Source organism: Cupressus sempervirens, chromosome 7, assembly GCF_028749045.1.
Source record: "Cupressus sempervirens isolate cs-2001-9-10 chromosome 7, ASM2874904v1, whole genome shotgun sequence".
In the NCBI taxonomy this organism is placed as follows: domain Eukaryota; kingdom Viridiplantae; phylum Streptophyta; class Pinopsida; order Cupressales; family Cupressaceae; genus Cupressus; species Cupressus sempervirens.
This window is the reverse complement of record NC_143124.1, coordinates 913,862,342-913,883,904: the sequence shown is the minus strand read 5'-3', so window position 1 is coordinate 913,883,904 and position 21,563 is coordinate 913,862,342.

Sequence of the window (21,563 nt, the reverse complement as noted above, 5' to 3'; positions counted from 1 at the left end):
GCCTCACACAAATGGTGGCATTCATAGAAATGGGAGTTACACATGCAAAGACATGCAACTCCTTTCTCATCTCTTTAAAATAGGTGCTTCTCTCTCTCATTTTCATCTAGTCTCCATTATTCACATCAAGTTTTTGATGCTATTGTAAATGAGCTATTTTGCTTCATTTCTTCTCTCTCTCTCTCTCTCTCTCTCTCTCTCTCTCTCTCTCTCTCTCTCTCTCATTCTTAGGGATTTGCCTAATTCATAATACTCACAAGGGGTTTTCTTTTCTTTCCCCTTATCAAATCCTTGTCTCTTGTGTTGCTTCCTCTTTGGTATTGCTCCATTGATCTTGTATCATTTGTATGTTAAAACTCTTCTTGCTCTCTTGGATTAAATCTATTATTTCATGCTATTTTATTTTATTTTATTTTATCATTTCAATCATTTTTTCTTACATGGTATCAGAGCTTTCTAATCCTTGTTTTGAGATTTTGTGAAGGTTACCATATTGGAGAACTTTGTTGAGAGGAGAAGTGAAGCAAAAAAAATTCATTCCTATTTTTTTTGCAGGTTTTTTATTCAATCTTCAAGTTTTTTTTTCTAACCCTCTTTGGAAGGTTTACTGCCAAAGAGTTCTTCATTTTTTTATTTTTTCTAACCTCCTTTGGAAGGCTTGCCGCCAAAGGATTCTTTATTTTTAATTTTTTTTATTGTATCTAACCCTATTTCTGTTGCAGGTTTTTTAAGTTTTTTGAAATTCAAGTTTCTTTTGTTTTTTGTTTTAGAAAGGAAAGTACAGCAGTTCGTATTTTTCTTATATCTCATAATCTATGATCTGGGTTTGGTTGAAATTTTAACAGCATTTAGAAGACATAAAAATAAAAAGAACTCTTTAAATTTCATTTGTATCAAAATAGTATTGCAAAAGTTATTATACTATATGTGCAGTATTATTTATTTTTCAAGTTTTAAGACAGTAGTTCGTATTTTTATGATATCTCTCAATCTGTGATCTAGGTTTGGTTGAAATTTGGACAGCATTTAAAAAACATAAAAATGAAAAAACCCTTTAAATTTTATTGAAAATAGAGTTAAATTAAAAAAGTTATCGCTCTCTGTGTGTAACACATTTTTCTAGTTTTTCAAATTTTTATTTTTCCTGTTTCTTCAATCTAACCAGTGTTTTTGCAGGGAACATTTTAGTTTTTAATTTTGACTCTCTAAATCTCTTAATAATTATTTAACATTCTTGTGAATAATAAGTCTCACTTTTTTATTTCAAATCTATTATTTAAATTTTAAACGTAATTTTTAAATCATGTCGACTTTAATTCCAGAAATCAAGTTAAATAACTCAAACTATCATGCTTGAAAAACTCATCTTTCATTTATATTTCATTTTAAGCATATTTTAGATGTTGCTACTGACCCTTCTGTAGTTCCTGGTGCCTCAGCTACACAAGATGAACAAAATGCATGAAATACTAAAAATGAAGAAGCCCTTGGCCTCATTGGTATATCTCTTAACCCAGATTTATATGTTCTAATTTCTCATTGCACTAATACCCACGAAGCTTGAGATATTTTAAAGCAAATGTATGACAGGCCATCTGAATCACGCAAGATTCAATTGCAAGACAACTTGGAAGACTTGAGGTATATTGATTTCAAATCTATGGATGAATCTTTACTTAAATTTGATTGTATTAAAAGTCAACTAATTGGATTAGGTGTTACTCTCACTGATATTAGATTAATTACCATTATTTTAAAGAAATGTCTTCCTAGACAATTTCAACAATTTATTACTAATGTTCATTCTCAACTTGTTATTCCTACTTTGTCTACTCAATTAACTTGTAGTATTTTTCAAAATTTGTTACGTCAAGAAGAAGCTAAGTTGTTACAATTTGGTACTCTTAGATCTAATGAACATGTTTTTGTGTCTAAAAGTCAAAATCAGAATTTTAAATCTTCTAATAATGATTCTTCCAATACTTATAATAATAATAATCACAATAATCATCCAAACACTCATCGTAATAATACTCATCCTAATCAATCTAATAAAAAATCTCTTTGTACTTATTGTGGGAAAGATGGTCATGTAACTAATAATTGTTTTAAAAAACAAAAAGATAAGCAACTTATGAATAACAATAATCAAAACTCTCATCCATCTCGTCATGCGTTTACTGTTAGTTACAATGTTCCTAAAAATTTAGAATGGATTATTGATACTAGTGCGTCTCAACATGTTACTTTTCATAAAAAAGTGTTTGATTATTTAAAACCTGATCCTTCTAATATTCCAATTCAATTAGCTAATAATCATAGTTGCAAAGTTGAAAGATTTGGTAATGTTAGTATTTCAAATGAAAAATTACATGATTCCTTTATGTTCCTGAGTTGAAATACAATCTTCTTTCTGTTGTAAAATTATGTCAAAATTACAAAGTTGAGTTTCATAGAGACATGTGCTCTGTTATTGATCCTAACACTAATGAAGTTGTTGCTAATGCTAAGTTAGGCCATGATAACTTATTTAAATTTTTTGGGTTCACCTCTTCTAGACACTCTTTGCACAAAGATATTACTTTTAATATGAAGCATGAAAGGCTTGCTCATTTGAAAAATGAGCATATCTCATCTAATACAGTTGAAAATTTACCTCTTATTGTTTTATCTAAAATTGCATGTACAAAGTGCATGAGTGAAAATATGCAAAATACCAAAAGTTATCAAGCTTATAATCCTATTACTAACAAAGTGCACATAGCACGAAATGTTTGTCTTGCAGGAAATGGTGTGCATGATTCTTCTAATGCTCAAAATGAACAAGTTCATGGAAGCAGAATTGTGTTAGTGAAGGACCAACCTTTTTCTCTAAACCCTACTCCTCATATATCTACCTTTATTCCTCCTATTCTTTCTTACAATGGTAATGGTAATGATGTATTTATAGATCATGGTAATAATGCTAATATTGATAATGGTAATAATGCTAACATTGAAACAAATGATGCATTCATACATCATGACTCTTCCTCTAGTGATAAATTTGTTAAGAGAAAAAATAAATGGTTTCAAAAAGTACTTAGTAAAAAAGATCAATTTTTACAATGGGTGGATTTCAACCTAAGAGGATTAATTACTGCAAATATTGTTTGATGTTAATAATTCTCTTTCATCATCTTTGGCATTTCTCTTTAGTATGTTGCCTAGAAATTATATTCTATATATGATCTTCATTCTATTTGCATGATTTCATACCATGATAGTTTAGGTATATTTATTCATGTGTATATATGGGGGCCCACATATATATCCTAATAAATATACAAATTATTGTGTCTCTTGTGACTTATCAAATATGAGTGCATTCTTTATTTCACATAAGTAAATTTATTTTATTTATTTTTCTTATTCCTTGGGATTATAAGTTATTATACACTATTGCCTTCAATATTTATTTTGGTCTACTGATTGGCACATAAGTGCAGTTTATGCTTTTCTAGCATCATTCTATTGCCATATTGGCACTTTATGGTTAATACCATTTATTATTGGAGTTTCCCTCCAATTTTAGTTAATTTGACCCATCTTAAGGCATTTTACTCTTATTTGAAGGCAGTCAATTGTTAATACTCATACTCCTCCCCTTTGATATCTTTCAAAATATGTCATATAATGTTATGTATACTTCTTTGCTTAAATCATGAGTCATGTAGGTTATGGATTGATCACCCATTAACTTGAAGTAAAATGACTTATTAGTGGACTATCTATATCCACATGATTGAAGCATTGTTGATGTTGGATTCATTAGCTAGCCTTTTCTATGGTTTTTTCTTAAAAATTTTGATAACATATTTGTTCTTTGCAGGATATGATTTATCTCAATTTCTTTGCGATACCAAGTTACACTTATATTTACTCTATGAGAGTTTACTTATACATAAAAGTTTCTAACTTGAATATAAGATGAAATTATCCTTGTGGATAGTTGCCTTTTTTCTTGTGTCTATGTTTCAGGTATTCCATCAAGGCACATACAAGACATCATTATTTGTTGTACAGATCCTATGCTACATGAATCCACTTGAAGATGTAACACACTTGAAGGACTATCCACTTCTCTTGGCTCTCCAACAATATACCCATGATAATAAGAGACCTCTTGCATAGTGAAGATATTTCAAAAAATCAAGTTGTAATATTGTAAATTGGTTTTGAAAATATCTCCCCAAGTAAAGATTAAAGGGGGGTGTTAGAATTAATAATCTTTCCTTGGTTGTATTTATTTATTTATTGGGATAAACCAAGGTATCCCTTATGTATTATTTATTTGTCCTCTAGTCCACATGTAAAGGACATATCATTCTTGTCCTATTGTCCACTTGTGAGGACAACTCATTTTTGTATTTTTTTTAATAAGGAAAATAGATATTCCTCCTTAAGAGGAATCTCACACTTGGCCTCACACACTTATGAATGGTGGCATTCATAGAAATGGGAGTTACACATGCAAAGACATGCAACTCCTTTCTCATATCTTTAAAAGAGGTGCTTCTCTCTCTCATTTTTATCTAGTCTCCATTATTCACATCAAGTTTTTGATGCTATTGTAAATGAGCTATTTTGCTCCATTTCTTCTCTCTCTCTCTCTCTCTCATTCTTAGGCATTTGCCTCATTCATAATACTCACAAGGGGTTTTCTTTTCTTTCCCCTTATCAAATCCTTGTCTCTTGTGTTGCTTCCTCTTTGGTATTGCTCCATTGATCTTGTATCGTTTGTATGGTAAAACTCTTCTTACTCTTTTGGATTAAATCTATTATTTTATGCTATTTTATTTTATTATATTTTATCATTTCAATCACTTTTTCTTACAAAAACTAAGGCACTAGATCAAACCACTTTCTATTTTCCCTTAGTCATTGTGGAAGAGTGATTGTTGTCTATATTTGTGGAGGTTGAAGCTTATGCTAGCATAGATTGGTAGATTTTTTTGTGGTGATGGGGATTTCTTTCCTATTATGAGGAATAAGGGAGTTGCAATATTGTGTGTAGTTCAGATCCCTAGGTATGGTTATCTCTTGAACCAAATACAAAAAATTCAAACACTTATGGTAAGTTAAAGGAACAAGTTGCACATCATATATCCATGGTCTTCCTAATAAGATGTTGTAGGTTAACTTCAAGTCTAGAACTTGATAGACAGTTTCCTTCACAATCGGGCCAACCCTTATTGGCAAGATGGTCATCCCTTTAAAGGATCTTTCCTCATCATCATAAACCTTGTTTGTGATTTTTTCTTAGGGTCAAAAATGTCTTCTATGTATCCTAGTGATCTTACCAATTTTAAGGTGCAAATGTTTAAACCGATCACGCCATCAACTAATGCTCTCTTCACTTTGTTTCTATGCATAAAGACTTCAATGTATAAATTTTTTGGATGGGAAAAGGACATGTCATCTTATTCAAAGAAGACTACACAATGGGGTGCAATGAGGTTGCTCACCATGTTTTGGAACCTATTGACATCTAAATCAATGGGCATTAGGGCTTTAGTTAGGATCTCCTTGTGTTTCTAAGATATTTGTAACAACTCAAAAATGGAGATATGAGCAGGGGTTTTTAGTGGGTCGTTGACCAAAATGTACTTGGGGATGGTAGAGCTTGTAGTGGCTTGATATGAACTCATGGTTTCCCTTGGCAAGACCACTTTAGAGGCTTGACCTTGGGTGATGGTATTCAAAGACTATTTTTTATGTTTATCTTTGCAAATTACAATAGTGAAAACATCATCGAATTAGGATAGCATGTTGATTGTATTAACATAATTATGGGTATAATTGACCTTTTCATTGAAGGTTTGTTCTAGTTATTCTTGAAAGACTCTCTCTTCCCATGGCTCATGAAGGGGTTTTTGAATCCAGCATGTTCTTCATTGGTACAAAGACTGTAGACTTTGATGGTCTCATCATCAACCAATCTTTGGATAGCTCCCTTAAGGGAAAAGCAATTATTGGTGAGATGTCCTTGATTTTGATGATAGGCACAATAATTTTTTTCATTCCACCATGAAGGTTTGACTTGTAGTTCATATTGATTATCTTCTAGTAGTGTGATAAACTCATTAGCTAAGAGTGTTTGCAAAGCTCTCTCATATGTCTCACCTATAGGAGTGTATACTCTAGGTGGGTTGATGGACTTATACCATTTTGGTGGAGGGGCTTGATTGTAGGCTACTTGTTGATTAGGAGTATTTTATGCAGGCAAAGTAGTGTTCTTTCGTCAATAGAATGGACAAATGTTTTCTTTTCATTATGTGTTTTGGTTGGTAGGTTTGTCAATGTTATTGACATTGGGAGAATGTTGATTTAAAGAGGGGTAAAGTTATGGTTTAACATTTTTTTCTTCTACCACTCCATCGTTTACTATATTCTTGTTATTATTTCTCCACCAAGATCTTTGTTTATCATTAGATCAATCAGATGAGTTTTTTTGTTGTGAGTAGTTATTAGAAAAACCTTTACCATCCTTTGATATTTTAAGGATATCATTGTTCAACAATGTTTATTCTACTTTGGTTGCATTTTTTAACATAGTTTTGAAGTCTTTAGGGCCTTGGAGTTACAACCAATAATTCATGGGTTTTTTGAGTCTATTGACAAATATACCAAATTTTTCCTTGTCCAAGATGTCACGATGGTACTTGGAGAAGGTGTGTCATCGTCATTGTAGCAAAATTTTGAAAGATTCTCCTAGAAGTTGCTTTGTGTTGTACATGTCTATCATGGTAACCTCTCTTTAATGTTGTAGGAGTATTCTGTGATAAAAATAGAGGCTAATTGGTCAAATGATTGAATATTTGAGGGGAATTTAGAAAACTGCTCAATGCTTGCCCTCCCAAACTCTAAGGAAATAGTTGCATGTGTTAGGTTTTATTATGTAAAAAATACATACTTAGTGTGTAGAATTGGTGAAGGTGATCTTAAGGGTCTGATGTACCAAAGTACTTGTCATATTTTGGTATTTGCATGTTTTGAGGAAATGGTGTCAAGATGACACTTTTGTCAAATGGGAGAGGGCATATCTTTTCTAGACTAAATTATGTTGGTTGGAATTTCCCTCTCTTTAGCTTCTCCATTTCTATTTGCAAGTATTGAAGTTTGTGGGTAACACTATCTGAGGGAAAATCCTCTTGATCCTTCTTGAGGTTAGATATTGTTGGAATTCTTTAGAATGATTGAGAGGGGGGTGAATCAATTATTGAAGATCCAAATGTAAAAATAATACTTTTTAACAGCTCAGTGAACCCATATCCATGAAACATATTCATTATGCATGCATCCATTAGATCATACAATCACTTAAGCTGTGTAGGTTACTATCAAATCAACTTTGTAGAAATGTGAGCATGAAACATAATAGATTCAACAACACATTTGACACAATGATTTTATGTGGAAACTAAATTTGGGAAAAACCACCACTAACATGCTACTCATTCTCAATCTTCTAAAGTGATGCCCTATGAAAGGCCAACCTTGATGAAGGTTACAATGCACATTGTTAAATGTGACCTAGTTAAAGGATTTCAATCACCCTATTAGGAGTGAGCCTTGTTAGAGAACTTTAGATCATTCACTTAGAATGTCACCAAATTAAAAGATTTACAAATGACTGTTAGGTCAACCTTAATCCAAAGGATTTACCCTAGACTGATACAATGATTAGAAAGTAATAGTTTGGCTTGATCTGATAATGACTTAAAACTCACTTTGCAGATTACAAGTCTTTGTTTGAGTCCTCCATTCTGGTTGGCTTTCACACACTTTAGCTATGATAGCTTGTCCACCCTTCAAGCATCCATACCCTTAAGCCTTCTTTCTTTGCTTTCCAATAGCAGTCTCTTCTCTTTAGCCATTGAATGAAGAAATACCTTAGACTAATTGTCTTCCTTAGGTTCTTGCACATGAAAACCTTTGCTTTTGACCAGCCATCTCTATAAATAGAAAATTTAGAATTTTTTCGTTCATCCTGTATTGTCCATTTTAGGGTTAGGTAGGTATAGGTAGGATTCAATGAATCTACCCATCTTTTCATTTTAGTCCCTTCTAGAAACTTCTCCTTCAATCCTCTTTGAATTCACCTCAAAATGGTTCATCTTGAATTATGTGCCACTAGCTCATCAAACTTATCTTCCACACGGTTAACACAACCTAAAAAATCAACTTGTTGGCTCAGATTCATTGAATTCATGATCTTTTCCATAATGTTGACACTAGGAATTAACTTGCTTCTGATGTTCGGCACATACTGCATTGCTTGACATCTACTATCAAATCACTTAGCACGAACTAAAGTTTACTAGTTCTCGACATCAACTAAACTTTACTCAGCTAACATCGTATCACTTGGCATACAGTGAAATTTGACTTTGCTTGGCTCCAACTAATTTTCTAGTTGGCTTACACTAACTTTGATCAGCACCTATTGTGTAGATTGTTAAGCTTGGCAGACACAATTTATTTTACTTGTTCTTCTGAACTTAATCAGTGTATCCATCCTTTACAACCTTAAGTAGATAATCAATGCACTATAATATCGTTGCCTTAACTAATCATTGTACTCCTTTTCCATATCATAACTCAACCTTTCCTCTAGGTGTTATTTTTACCTCATTTGATCAAATCCTCTTGATCAATCAAACAAATGATAGTACGTAACTCATCTAAGCAATTATCTTACCAGCAAGTGGCAGGTTTGACGTCAATGAAAAAATAATGATTGAAACACATTCTCATACTTGTATCAATTTGTTTTCAACAATCTCCCTCTTTGGCATTGATGACAAACCAAACTTAATTAGTACAACCAACAATAATACCAAAAATAAAATAATTTTTTGTATTGAAGTCTCTCCCTCTATTAGCAACTTTCATCTTCTGTATAGGGTACAAAATTCTATTCTGATCAACAGAAAATCAACTCATCCTTATGACTCCCTCTTAAACACTTCTTATATCACCCTTAGCACTATCTCCCTCTGAGTAGATATTCCATATTTCTTTCTCTTTATTTCCCTCTTTCTTTGGCTTTCTCCCTCTTTGACAACAATGCCAAAGACTTGTCATCTTAATATGTAGATATGAACATTTTTAGTGTCTCCCTCTATCACCTAGCTTGTGACTAATTTCTAGCTCTAGCTCTTTGATTTCTTTAGGTATCTCCTAAATTAAGATCCATTGCATCAATGTGTAACATATGTCAATCATCTTTTTTGATTTAGGGCACTTCTTATGCTTCTTAAATAGCCTTGGATAGGGGTATCACCCCTAATTTACCTCTTAAATACTCATGAGCATTCTTAGGTAAATTTTTTGAGAAGATATCAGCTATTTTCTATTTTGTATTAACATATTCCATCTTCACCTCTTTATCATGAACTAACTCTCTCAAGTAATGATATGTGATTGCAATGTGCTTAGTCTTTGTATACATCACAAGATTCTTTGATATATTTATAGCACATGTATTATCACAATAAAGTATCATAGGTTTAGTGATTTCTTCCTTCATACCTTTGTGTAGTTGTTTGATCCATACAATGTTTGTACAATTTATGTAGCAACAACATATTAAGCTTAAGTAGTAGATTGAGATATGCAATTTTGTTTCTTGCTAGTCCATGTAACCAGCCTTTTTCCTCAAAAAAATGCTCCTTCGCTAGTGCTCTTTCTATCATCAATATTTCCATCCTGATCAGTTTCAATGTAGGCTCTCAATTCAAATTTCTTATTTTTCTTATAGTATAGACCATAGTCTCATGTGCCTTTCAAATATCTCATTATTCTCTTAACAATCATCAAATGATTCTCCCTGGGATTAGCAGAGAATATTAGAACTATCCCAGCAGATAATGCAATATCAGGTATGTTGTGTACTACATATTGTAATTTTCCAATCATAAACTTGTACAATGTTTGATTCACCTCAACCAAATCATCATTCTTTGACAATTTATGTCCTATCATCATAGGTGTGCTTATTAGCTTGGAATCTTCCAATCCAAAAGTTTTCAGTATATCCTTTACATATTTTGACTAGGTGATGTATATACCATATTGCATCTAATGTACTTGCAAACCCACAAAGAACTTGATCTCTCCAAATATAGTCAGTTCAAATTCTTTCTTCGTTTCATTTGCAAAAGCCTTACTTTAAGTATCTTGACCTCCAAATATCATATCATCAACAAATAGTAAAATACCTTTGACTTTCTCTATCTTCAAGTGCAGATTTTTGTTATCATCAATCCTGTCAGATACAATCTTCACAAGATAATTATGAAGCCTTTCATACCATGCTCTTAGTGCTTGCTCCAAACCATATAAAGCTTTGTGTAGTCTACATACCATGTCCTTCTAGTTCTTCTATATAAACCTCCTCTTCTGATATACTATTTAGAAATGTAGATTTAGCATCCATTTGATAAACTTTGAAACCTTTGTATGCAAAGTAAGCAAGCAGAGTTCTTACTCATTCCAATCTTGCAACAGGGGTGAATTTTTCTCCATAGTCTATCCCTTCTTTTTGTGAATATCCTTTGAAAACTAATCTTTCTTTGTTCCTTGTGACTTCACCATTTTCATCTAACTTGTTTCTATACACCCATTTGGTGTCAATCACATTTTTATCTTTTGGTCTAGGAACTAGAGTCCATGTCTTATTTTTCTCAATTTGTTCAATCTCTTCTTTCATGGCTTTAATCCAATCCACATCTTCTAAGGCATATTTCACTATTTTAGGATCATGCATGCTTAACAAACATGTATAATTTCTCAACTTGTTCCTTGTCATTGGTTTTACAACTTTATCTCCAATGATTTGTGGTGTAGGGTGATGTCTCTTGACATACTTTGACAATCTTGGTTCTGCTCTATTTTCCTCATTTGGTCTCTCAACTTTTGAATCACTATGTACATATCTATCAAGTAGTTCAACATCTCTTTCATGTACACTAATCTTAGAATTAGAATGTACCTCAACTTCATTCTGTAATTTGGCACTTGAATGTAGCTCGATTCCTAAATGTTACTTGGCATTCATATTATGTGACTCGATAGTCACTGAAACTTGTTGTTGATTTGCAACTTGATTTATAGCATCTTCATAAATAAGTATACCTTCATAAAAATATACAAATGATTTGTATTCCTTTGGTTCCTTCATAAGTTCAACCTCATGTACTTTTGTATATTCATCAAATTTCACATTTGCACTTTTCACAACTTTGTTAGTATTAGTATTTAAATACTTATAAGCTTTGTGTCTTGTGGAATAGCCAAGGAATATACCTTCCTCACCTTTGAATCTAGTTTACCATTCCTTAAATACTTGAGAATATAACACTTGCTTCCAAATACCTTAAAGTATTTTACATTGGGTGAGTATCCATACCATAGTTCAAAAGGTGTTGAATGCGTACCTTTCTTGACCTCCACATGGTTCAAGGTATAGATAGTTGTACTTACAAATTCTCTCTAGTATTTCAAAGCAACATTCTTCTCCATCATGAGAGTCCTAGGACAGTCCATTATAGATTTGTTCCTCCTTTCAGCAATTCCATTTTGTGGAGGGGTCCTAGGGGAAAATGTCTATCTTTTGATTCCTCTATCATTAAAAAAAATCTCAAACTCATTTGATGTGAATTCTCCTCCTCTGTCAAATCTCAAACATTTCAAAATTTTATCTATTTCCTTCTCAACTCTTCTCAAGTACAACTTAAACATTTGGAAAGCATCAAATTTCTATTTTAGAAACATAACTATCATCATTCTAGAATAATCATCAAAAGTTAGCATGATGTACTTATATCCTTTGTAGCTTTTCACATCAATTGGTCCACACAAGTTAGTATGAACAATCTCTAATATTCCTTCAGAGTTATGAGTCTTACTCTTAAAACTTGACTTTTTCATTTTGTCTAACTGACATTGTTTGCAAATTATATTGTCAGGTTTCTTCAACTTAGGCAAACCTCTGACTCTTCTCGTGTTACTAATACTAACCAAGTTATCAAAATTAACATGAGCTAACCTCTTGTGCCATAGCCACACATCATCAAATTCTACAACTAAACAATTAGCGTCCTCCATATCAAGGTAGAATAGATTACCTCTAGTTTGATCACCTTTTTCAATTAGTTTTCCATCAGTATCATCTATCTTAGCAATCTTGTTCTCAAACTAAACCTTACAACCTAAACTATTTAGTTGTGACACACTCAAAAAATTATAGTTAAGTCCTTCAACATAATGTGAGTTTGATAGAATTGTTTTCTCTTATCAGATAGGGTGAATCATTACCAAACCTTACACTATTTCTATCATAATAATTCAAGGTAATGAACTTACTTTTATCTCCAATCATGTGATATGGACACCCACTAGAAATGATCCATCTATCATTCTTGTTCACACAAGACACTAGTGCAATTACATCATCCTCATCCGAATCATCCTTCATTGCAACATACACCACTTCATCATCATGATCATTATATCCATCTTTAGTTTCGTCTTCAGCAATGTAGCAAAACTTCTTGCCTTTATCTTTGTAATATTTATTGTCTTCATCTCTTCTACTTTTGTACTAGTCTCCACCTCTATAATGTTTCTTCTTTAAACATCTAGCGGCAATATGACCAGCCTCATTGCAATTGAAACACATGATAGGCAACTTACCTTTGAATTTTTATTTACCTCTATGAAATCTCCTTGCTAGTAGTGCTTCAAGTTGTTCTACATCTTCCTCATCTGTATCACTATCACTAGAAACATATTTTACCTTTTTCTTCTTCTTCTCATTAGGTTCCTTCAATGTCATCTTGGATTTGAAAGCAGATTCAACATTGTCATATTTGAAATTGTCAAAATTAGATAGCTCAAAAGTAGTGAAACTACCTACTAAACCTTCAAGAGTCAGATTAGAACCTGGTATCCATCTTAGTTCTTGTATTGCAGAAACTATAATAGCATAAATGTGCAATAGTGTTCACAAAACTTTACTTACTATAGTCTCATTATCTATCTTACCAATAGCTCCTCTTATTGCATTACCAACATCTTTTATCCTAGAGCAAAATTGAGCAATATTCTCACCTTATTGCATTCTCATATCATCGAACTTACCTCTAAGACTTTTAAATTTGGCTCTTATAACATTTGTGTCTCCTCCATAAATAGTGTGAAGAGCATCCCAAATTTTATTTGCATAGTCACAACCCTTGATATCATCAAACTCGGCATAACTTAGGGCAGAGGCAATCTCCACCATTGACTAATTGTCTTCTTTCTTCTTTTTCAAATCTTCAATAGTTAGGGCTCCAGCAGGATTGACATGCTCTATGATGATGGTAGATTATGATCTCCAAGACCTCTTAGGTGTAGCTTTATCAAAATTTTCCATGTAGGGAATTTATTTCTATTAAGCTTAGGTACCTCTCTTTTTGACATCTTGATATTTTTCTTCTAGTACCTTCAAACTAGTCCTCTTAAGCATAAAGCTCTGATATCAATTGTTGGAATTCTTTAGAATAACTAAGAAGGGGTGAATCAATTATTCAAGGTCTAGATGTAAAAATTAAAAAAAATTACAACTTAGTGAGCCCATATCCATAAAGCATATTCATTATGAATGCATTCATTAGATCATACAATCACTTAAACTTTGTAGGTTACTGTCAAATCAACTTTGTAGAAATGTAAGCATGAAACATAATAGACTCAATAACATATTTGACACAATGATTTTATGTAGAAAACCAATTTGGAAAAAACCACCACTAACATGCTACTCATTCTCACTCTTCTAAAGTGATGCCCTGTGAAAGGTCAACTCTTTTAAAGGTTACAATACACACTTTTAAATGTGACCTGGTTAGAGGATTTCAATCACCCTGTGAGGAGTGAGCCTTGTTAGAGGACTTGAGATCATTCACTTGGAATGTCACCTTATTAAAAGATTTTCAAATAATTGATAGATCAACCTTAATCCAAAGGATTTACCCTATACTGATACAATGATTACAAAGTAACAATAAGGCTTGATTTGATAACAACTTACAACTCACTTTGTAGATTAAAAATCTTTGTTTCAATCCTCCATTTTGCTTATAATTTACACACTTTAGCTATGATAGCTTCTCCACTCTTTAAGCATTCATACCCTTAAGCCTTCTTTTTTCACTTGCCAATAGCAATCCCTTCTCTTTGGTCACTAAATGAAGCAATACCTTAGATTCCTTCTCTTCCTTAGGTTCTTGCACATGACAATCTTTTCTTTTGACCAACCATCTCTATAAGTAGAAAATTTAGATCTTTTTTCATTCATCCTCTATCATCCATTTTAGGGTTAGGTAGGATTCAATAAATCTACCCATCTTTTCATTTTATTCCCTTCTAGAAACTTCTCCTTCAATCCTCTTTGAATTCACCTCAAACTAGTTCATCTTGAATTATGTGCCACCAACTCATCAAGATTATCTTCTACATGGTTCACACAATCCAAGAAATCAAACTTGTCAACTCAAATTCACTGAATTCACGATCTTGTTCATAATGTTGACACTTGACATTAACTTGCTTCTGATGCTCGACGCATACTATATTGTTTGGCATCCACTATCAAATCATTTGGCATGAACTAAAGTTTATTGGTGCTCAGCATCAACTAAACTTTACTCCACTAACATTGTATCACTCGACATACACTAAAGTTTGACTTTTCTTGACTCCAACTAATTTTCTACTTGGCTTACACTAACTTTTTTCAACACCTATTGTGTAGATTGTTAAGCTTTGCACACACAATTTGTTCTACTTGTTCTTCTGAGCTTAATTAGTGTATCCATCCTTTTCAGCCTTAAGTAGACAATCAATGCACTATAATATCACTGTCTTAACTAATCTTTGTACTCCTTTTCCATATCATAATGCAACCTTTCCTCTAGGTGCTATTGTTACCTCGTTTGATCAAATCCTCTTCATCAATCAAACAAATGATAGTACTCAAATCATCTAAGCAATTGTCTTACTAGCAAGTAGTAAGTTTGACATCAATGACAAAACAATGATGAAACACATTCTCATACTTGTATCAATCTGTTTTCAACAAATATATCAAAATCAGAGGGTAATTTTGCACCTTGTTGTGCCAACAGTAATAGGTAACACTCTTTGTGTATCTCTAGTAGTTTATCCATTATGTCGATGAGCTCTAGATTCTATTGGAAGTCTTCTATTCTTGACTCAATACTATTCTCGCTCCAAAGTCGAGGTGTACCCATTATGTCAACTGGTTCTAAATTTTGTTGTTCGAATGGGAGCGATTCTTCATCAGTGGTAGCCAACAAATAGTCATTGGGTATTGTAGGACCAATGGTGTTTGATGATTGTGTGAATTTTTTAGTTTTATTTTCTATCCTTACACTTACTCACAGGACCACTCTTTTGGGTCTTTTTCCTTAACACTTGTACCAATTTTTTGTAGTGGCATGAGACATGAATGGAAACCCTTTTAATCCTTCAAAATTTTCATAACATGGGGATAAATTTTAGACCAAATTATAGTAAATTATCAAGTTATCTTGCAAATTGGTCCAACAATGCCAAAGGTTATGAAACCTTGGTGATAGGATTCAACTCCGTGAAGTCAGGGGGTTAAAGGATATGTGTCTCCTTTGATGTTTGACTAATGTACAAGGTTGGATAGATGATGGTTATTGAATAAAAATCCTGGGTAGGATTTGTCAAATGACTTAGATGATGGAAAATTTCTTGTTTGATTTTGAAGGTATTGGTCGTGTTTAAGTTTCCTTAGACTTGTAGAATGTTAACAAAGAAAAAGGGTATTCAGATGTGCTCTTAGATTTAGGATCTCTTGTGTGCAAAGTAGCCAATGTTTTGTAAATTATCTCAAAAGCACTCTAGGAATAATTATATGCACTATTTTATGACTTAAATGTGTTATGTTTTTCTTTACAAGGCATTGTTTTGCATGATGGAAGCATTGTTATAGATAAAGATGTATTATTTCACTCTCCAAATGTGTTATTAAATCCTTCATATCTGTTGTTTTATGTTTCAAATGTGTTGTAAAAGAGCATAAATGCATTGTTTTAGGTTGTAAATGCATTATTGTAGGGTATAAATCAATGTTTTGGCCATATTAGGGTCCTTTTATAGTCTTGTCCAAATTTTCTTGAAAATTTTACAATTTTAAGTTCTTTATCTTGTCCCAAAACAAGTACATTCAATCACAACAATAGTAAAAATGAAAGATTCCAAGCACAAACCTAAAATGTAAAATGGCTTCCTTGTAATGGCTTTTCATAGGCTGGTGACTACAAGGTTTTAGTATTATCCAATTATGTCCATGTGGGAATGTCCAAATGGGAAGAGTACTTCTGAGAGGGGGGGGTGAATCAGAAGTACCAATTTGTATCCATTTATAACATATAACTGAAACTAACATGCATGCAAGTAAACATGTAAACAAACATAGAATGAAGCATGCATCAACACATAACACAAGAGATTTTGGTGACCCAAAAACCCTCTACGAATTAGAAGGTAAAACTGGGATGGGGATGACACCCACGAAAATTACTACAGCAATGAATTCAACCACTTCTGATGGTTTTCCCTATTAAAGGCCTACCCTATTAAATTCTACGACACACTGTTAAATGTGACCTATTGAAAGGATTTACAAACACTTTACATGAAGTGTCACCCTGTTAAAGGATTTACACTAGGTTGTTAAGCCCACCTAATACATAGGATTTTCTTGACCTTCCCCAAAGGCTCTTCTACCTAGCTGTTAAGCTAACCAATCACCATAGGATTTCAACTTCTAATACAATTGTGAGAGAGTATTAGAACTTTTAACCTATTTGAATGCAATCTCAAATTTATGTATTCAGGCTCTTGATCTCCTCTTCCTCTTCTGATCCTTGCTTGATCTTATCTCTGGATATGTCCCCTATTTTGTTCTAATTAATTGGATGTATAAATGTTGTTCTTTCCACTAAGTCTTTTTCTCTTCACATTGAAATTTTTCTATAATCTCGCCTTGTGCTATTTTCTTCCACACATGCAATGGTGCATTCGTTCTCCTTATAAAGAATGCAAAGATATAGGGTTAGGTATAGATCTATGATCCATATTGAATCTCAAATTCTCACTCATACTTTGAATTTTTCTTATTGGTTGCATGCCTTCACCATTTTTTTGATTGGTTGCATGTAGATTGCATAGGGAATGCAAATGATTTGTCCTTATCCTTTTCCTCCTTCAAAATTTCTCTAAGTCGGCTCCAAAAATGGTTCACATCTTAGTTTGTGCAAATACAAACTCTTATGTTGATCTTGTGGTGCTCGGCACATGAAGTATTACTGTTGCTCAACACATACTATTTCTAGATTGCTTGGCATCAACTATATTTTTTGGTTTACTCGACACTTGTTATATCCTATATTGCTCGTCATATGTTGTTCTGAGTTGCTCAGCATCTGAATTGTTCTGTTACTCAGCACATGAACAATTTTGTATCACTTAGCACATGAATATTTCCTATATTTCTTAGCACATACTACACTATAATCTACTCAACACTGACTGTGACTCGACACCTATAGAAATTCTTGACTCAACATCTATTGTGTACTCGACATGTATGATGAAAATAGTTAAGTGTGTTAACACTCATTTGTCAATACTATTTATTTGACCAACAATCTCCCCCTTTAACATGAGTGTCCAAAACACTTAACTAAGCATTGATGATCCTAACCTTATTGAGTGCATTTCTTTACCTACTCAACTTACATGCAAAATTTCAAAAATTATGTATATCTTATGACTCCCCCTGAGTTGATTATGCCTTTGAAATTGAAATTTTGTACCAATGTGCTTGATCCTCTTTGTCCTTTGACCTATTTCTGCATTATGAGCTTGTATGTTGTATCTGATCTATGTGATATCCTTGTACTCCATGTGATTACCAAAATTTTACATCCCTTCTTTATTCCTTGTCTCCCCCTTTTGGCTATTTACAATCATTCCACTTTATTTTCAAAATGAATGAAAGAATGATCAAAATTTGTCAAAATTTGGTAATTACACATAGTATCTACATATCTCCTCCTTTTCTTATTACTCCCCCTATAATATATCTCCCCCTTTTTGACATTGATGTCAAAGGGTTCTATGGAGTAATACCATGTTTAGCCAAAAAGGAGTCGTTAACTTCCAAGAGTATCTTTAGAGTTGTATCCCAGTTGTTTAATGCAATATCCAATGACTTGTGTTGGATTGCAAGCTCTGCTGCTAGATCTACAAGTCCTTCATGTGTTGAAAGATTGGGATCTTTCTTTAGGACTATCTCTGCATACATCTACTCCTTGTGAAGTACCTCCAAGTGAGGGTAATGGAGTATTAAAGTTTCATTAGCTTGGCTTTTATATTAGCCTCCTCTGCTATTAATACAGCTAGTTCCCTTTGAGTGTGAAGCATCTAAGCAAAATGCTTCTCACTTTGAGCTAGATTGGTAGGAAGTTGCATGCTAGAAATCTTTAGATTTCTCTGCAAGCTCAATATCTTATGGTTGATCTCTTGTGTGGAATTTGAAAAATCATACAATTTATTGTAAAGGGAAAATATATTTCCAAGTACAATTTTGACTCTATCTAATTTCTTAGACAAGTCAACTTGTCCCAAAATGGTAGTATTTGATATTTTCTCATTGACCTTACCTTGGAATTTCTTCTTTGACCATTCCGTTAATTTGGTGTTGGTGTCATGGTCCTCATTTGTTACCTGATCAACTATATCTGATAGTTGCTCTATAATTGGTCTTGATTCATCTGGATATTGTAGGCTGAAGGCATCCATGAATATGTCCTTGATTTCATTTAATGCTTTCCTGTATTTATAATCTTTTCTAAGTGCCTCTTGTCTCCTTCTTCTATCCAATGCACTTTGTATTTCATTCATCTTTTCTTCTATGAGAGTGTTGGATTCATAGTAGGGTATTTTTATTTCTTCATCAAGCTTAGGAATTCCATAGTGATTTGTCCTAGCTACCCTAGTTGAGCTTGAGCCTAGTGTTCTAATTTGCAATTCTAGTGTTCCAGTGCTCGGCTTCTAAAGAGTTTTTGTAGGAGTTCCTATTTTTGGTAGTTCAACCAAATTTTGTATTCTAAATTCCTCCTTATCTTTTGTCTCTTCTTTCTCTTCAATTTGTTTCTTTTCTGCTATCATTCTGGCTAGAGGTGAATATGTTGATTGTACCAGTTTGTCTTTATCATCCCCTGCTGCTGCACTCGGCTCCTAAAGTGAATCTATAACTACTTTTGGTGGAAATTGTGGTGGAAGGAGTAGAATTTCAGTAGTTTGTATGGTCAAAGGTGGTTCTTGTGTTTGCACCTTCTTTTAATTTCACTACTGCTTTCTGGAGTTCATCAACATTGACCAATATTGGGCTTGAACATAGTCTAGGTGCTTGTATTGATTGGTCAAGGATCTTTGCTAGATCCTCTATAGTTAATGGATTAATGTTTTGACCAGAAGTGTCAACAACATCCTTTATCTTGATTGTCTTTGTAGGTGTAATAGTACAATGAGGAGGGCTAGGAGGTGGTAGTTGTGTGTCCTGCACACTCTGTTCTTGTTGCTCATATGTCCCCTTCTGTTCTTTATTCATTTCCTCCTCCTTTTCTTCTTCATCTTTCTTTTCTTCATCCTTCATTTCTTATACTTTCTTCTCCTCTACCTTCTTCCTTCTTGCTTCTTTTATTTCCTTTGTTTTGGCACTTGCTTATGCCTTGTATTCTTCATCAAATACATCATTAGTTTTCTTGTAAATAATCTTTCACACTTTTGTGGTTTTGCTCACAACCTCTTCAATTTTATTTTGTAAAATGCTAAATGCTCTATATTTGGGTGTAAATCTATTATTGTGCCTTCTAACTGCATTTTTTATTTGACTTTTAGTCAAATCAGGCAACATCCTTGCTAAGGTAGATTCCCTTATTTCCTTCTCAGTTTGCAAACAAAAATGCCATTTGTCCTCCACAATCTTATATAATTCCTTTGGCAATGAGCTATCCAATTCAAGAGGTGTATGTTTATATTTTTCCATCATACTATAGATAGATTTCTCTATTTTATTCTACTCATCCTTTGTGAGCTTGTTAAAATCTACATTGTTCAAGTCATTCATGTCACCATTCCTAATCTTAGCACACAATTTGTCAATGGAAGACTTAGGTGAATGACTTACCACTTTAAACTAACTGTGGTCTTCTGATTTTGTCCTTTCTTCATCTAAATCAGGTTGAGCCAAAAAAATTCTTCTTTTCTTTGGCTCTTCTTCAGTCTTCTTGGTGGATTCATTTCTCTTTGCTGCCTCTTCCTTTGCCTTTTATGTAGTAGCTCTTGTAGTAGCTCTGGTCATAGGCTTCTTAGGTGCAGGCTTTTCCACTTTCTTTGTCTTGGTCTGAGGAGTAGGTGGTGCTTTTGCCTTTCTTTTAGTGACATTGGTTTGGATGGATGTTTCCTTGGCTTGTTCTTCCTTGTCACTCTCATCCTCATCTTCTTCTAGACCTTGGGTCAACTAAAGTGGCCCTCACTCTGTCTCATCCTCATTTTCATCTTCGTCTTCATATGCTTCCTCTTCCTCTGTTGTACTTGCCTCTTCAACACCAAATTTCTTTTTGATCTTCTTGACCAATTTATCCTTCTTCTTCACTATTGAGGCTACTTTGAGGTCTGTTACCACCCTTGATTTAACAATGTCATATGTTCCAAAATATTTTGCAATTTTATCAATTTCCTCTGCAAGCAATGTTGTAATAGTTGTTGAAGCTTGATCCACATCAAGTTCATAACCTAGTGGTCTAAGCCATCTGACTCTAGGGATGACTGCTTGTATGTAAGCATAGTCAATATCCACTAGAAAACAAATGTCTTTTTCATGTTGCTCCACTAATGAGACTAGAATTCTCATTCTTTGTTTCATGGATTGTTTGAAATCTTCAAAATAACTAGTCATTTGGGCATCAAAATTTTCACCCATTTGATCAATGAATTCATTTATTTGATCAACAATAGTCTTATTTGGATCCCATCTCACCTTGCCTATTGAAGGGAATTCTTTCATAATATAGAAAAATATGCAGATCAATATTGCACCAAATTTGCATTGAGCCCTTTTTTATTTCCTTATGGCTCCCAAATTTTCATTGATTTTTCGCATCATCAACTCTACAAGATCATAAGTATGATCCTTTTTCACTAGCTTGTAGGCAACATCCACTGCTATGCAGGGTACACTGTTTAACCTGTTGGATTGGTAAAATTTGTGAGATATAATCCTGACAGCAAAATCTAGTAGGGGGTCTTTGATGGTGTCAATTGTCATACCCCTGTTGTTCCACTTGGCACCCGTGTTTTTCTCAATTGCCTCCCTCTTATCACTTCTTAGGTTTTTGGGCCGATCTAGG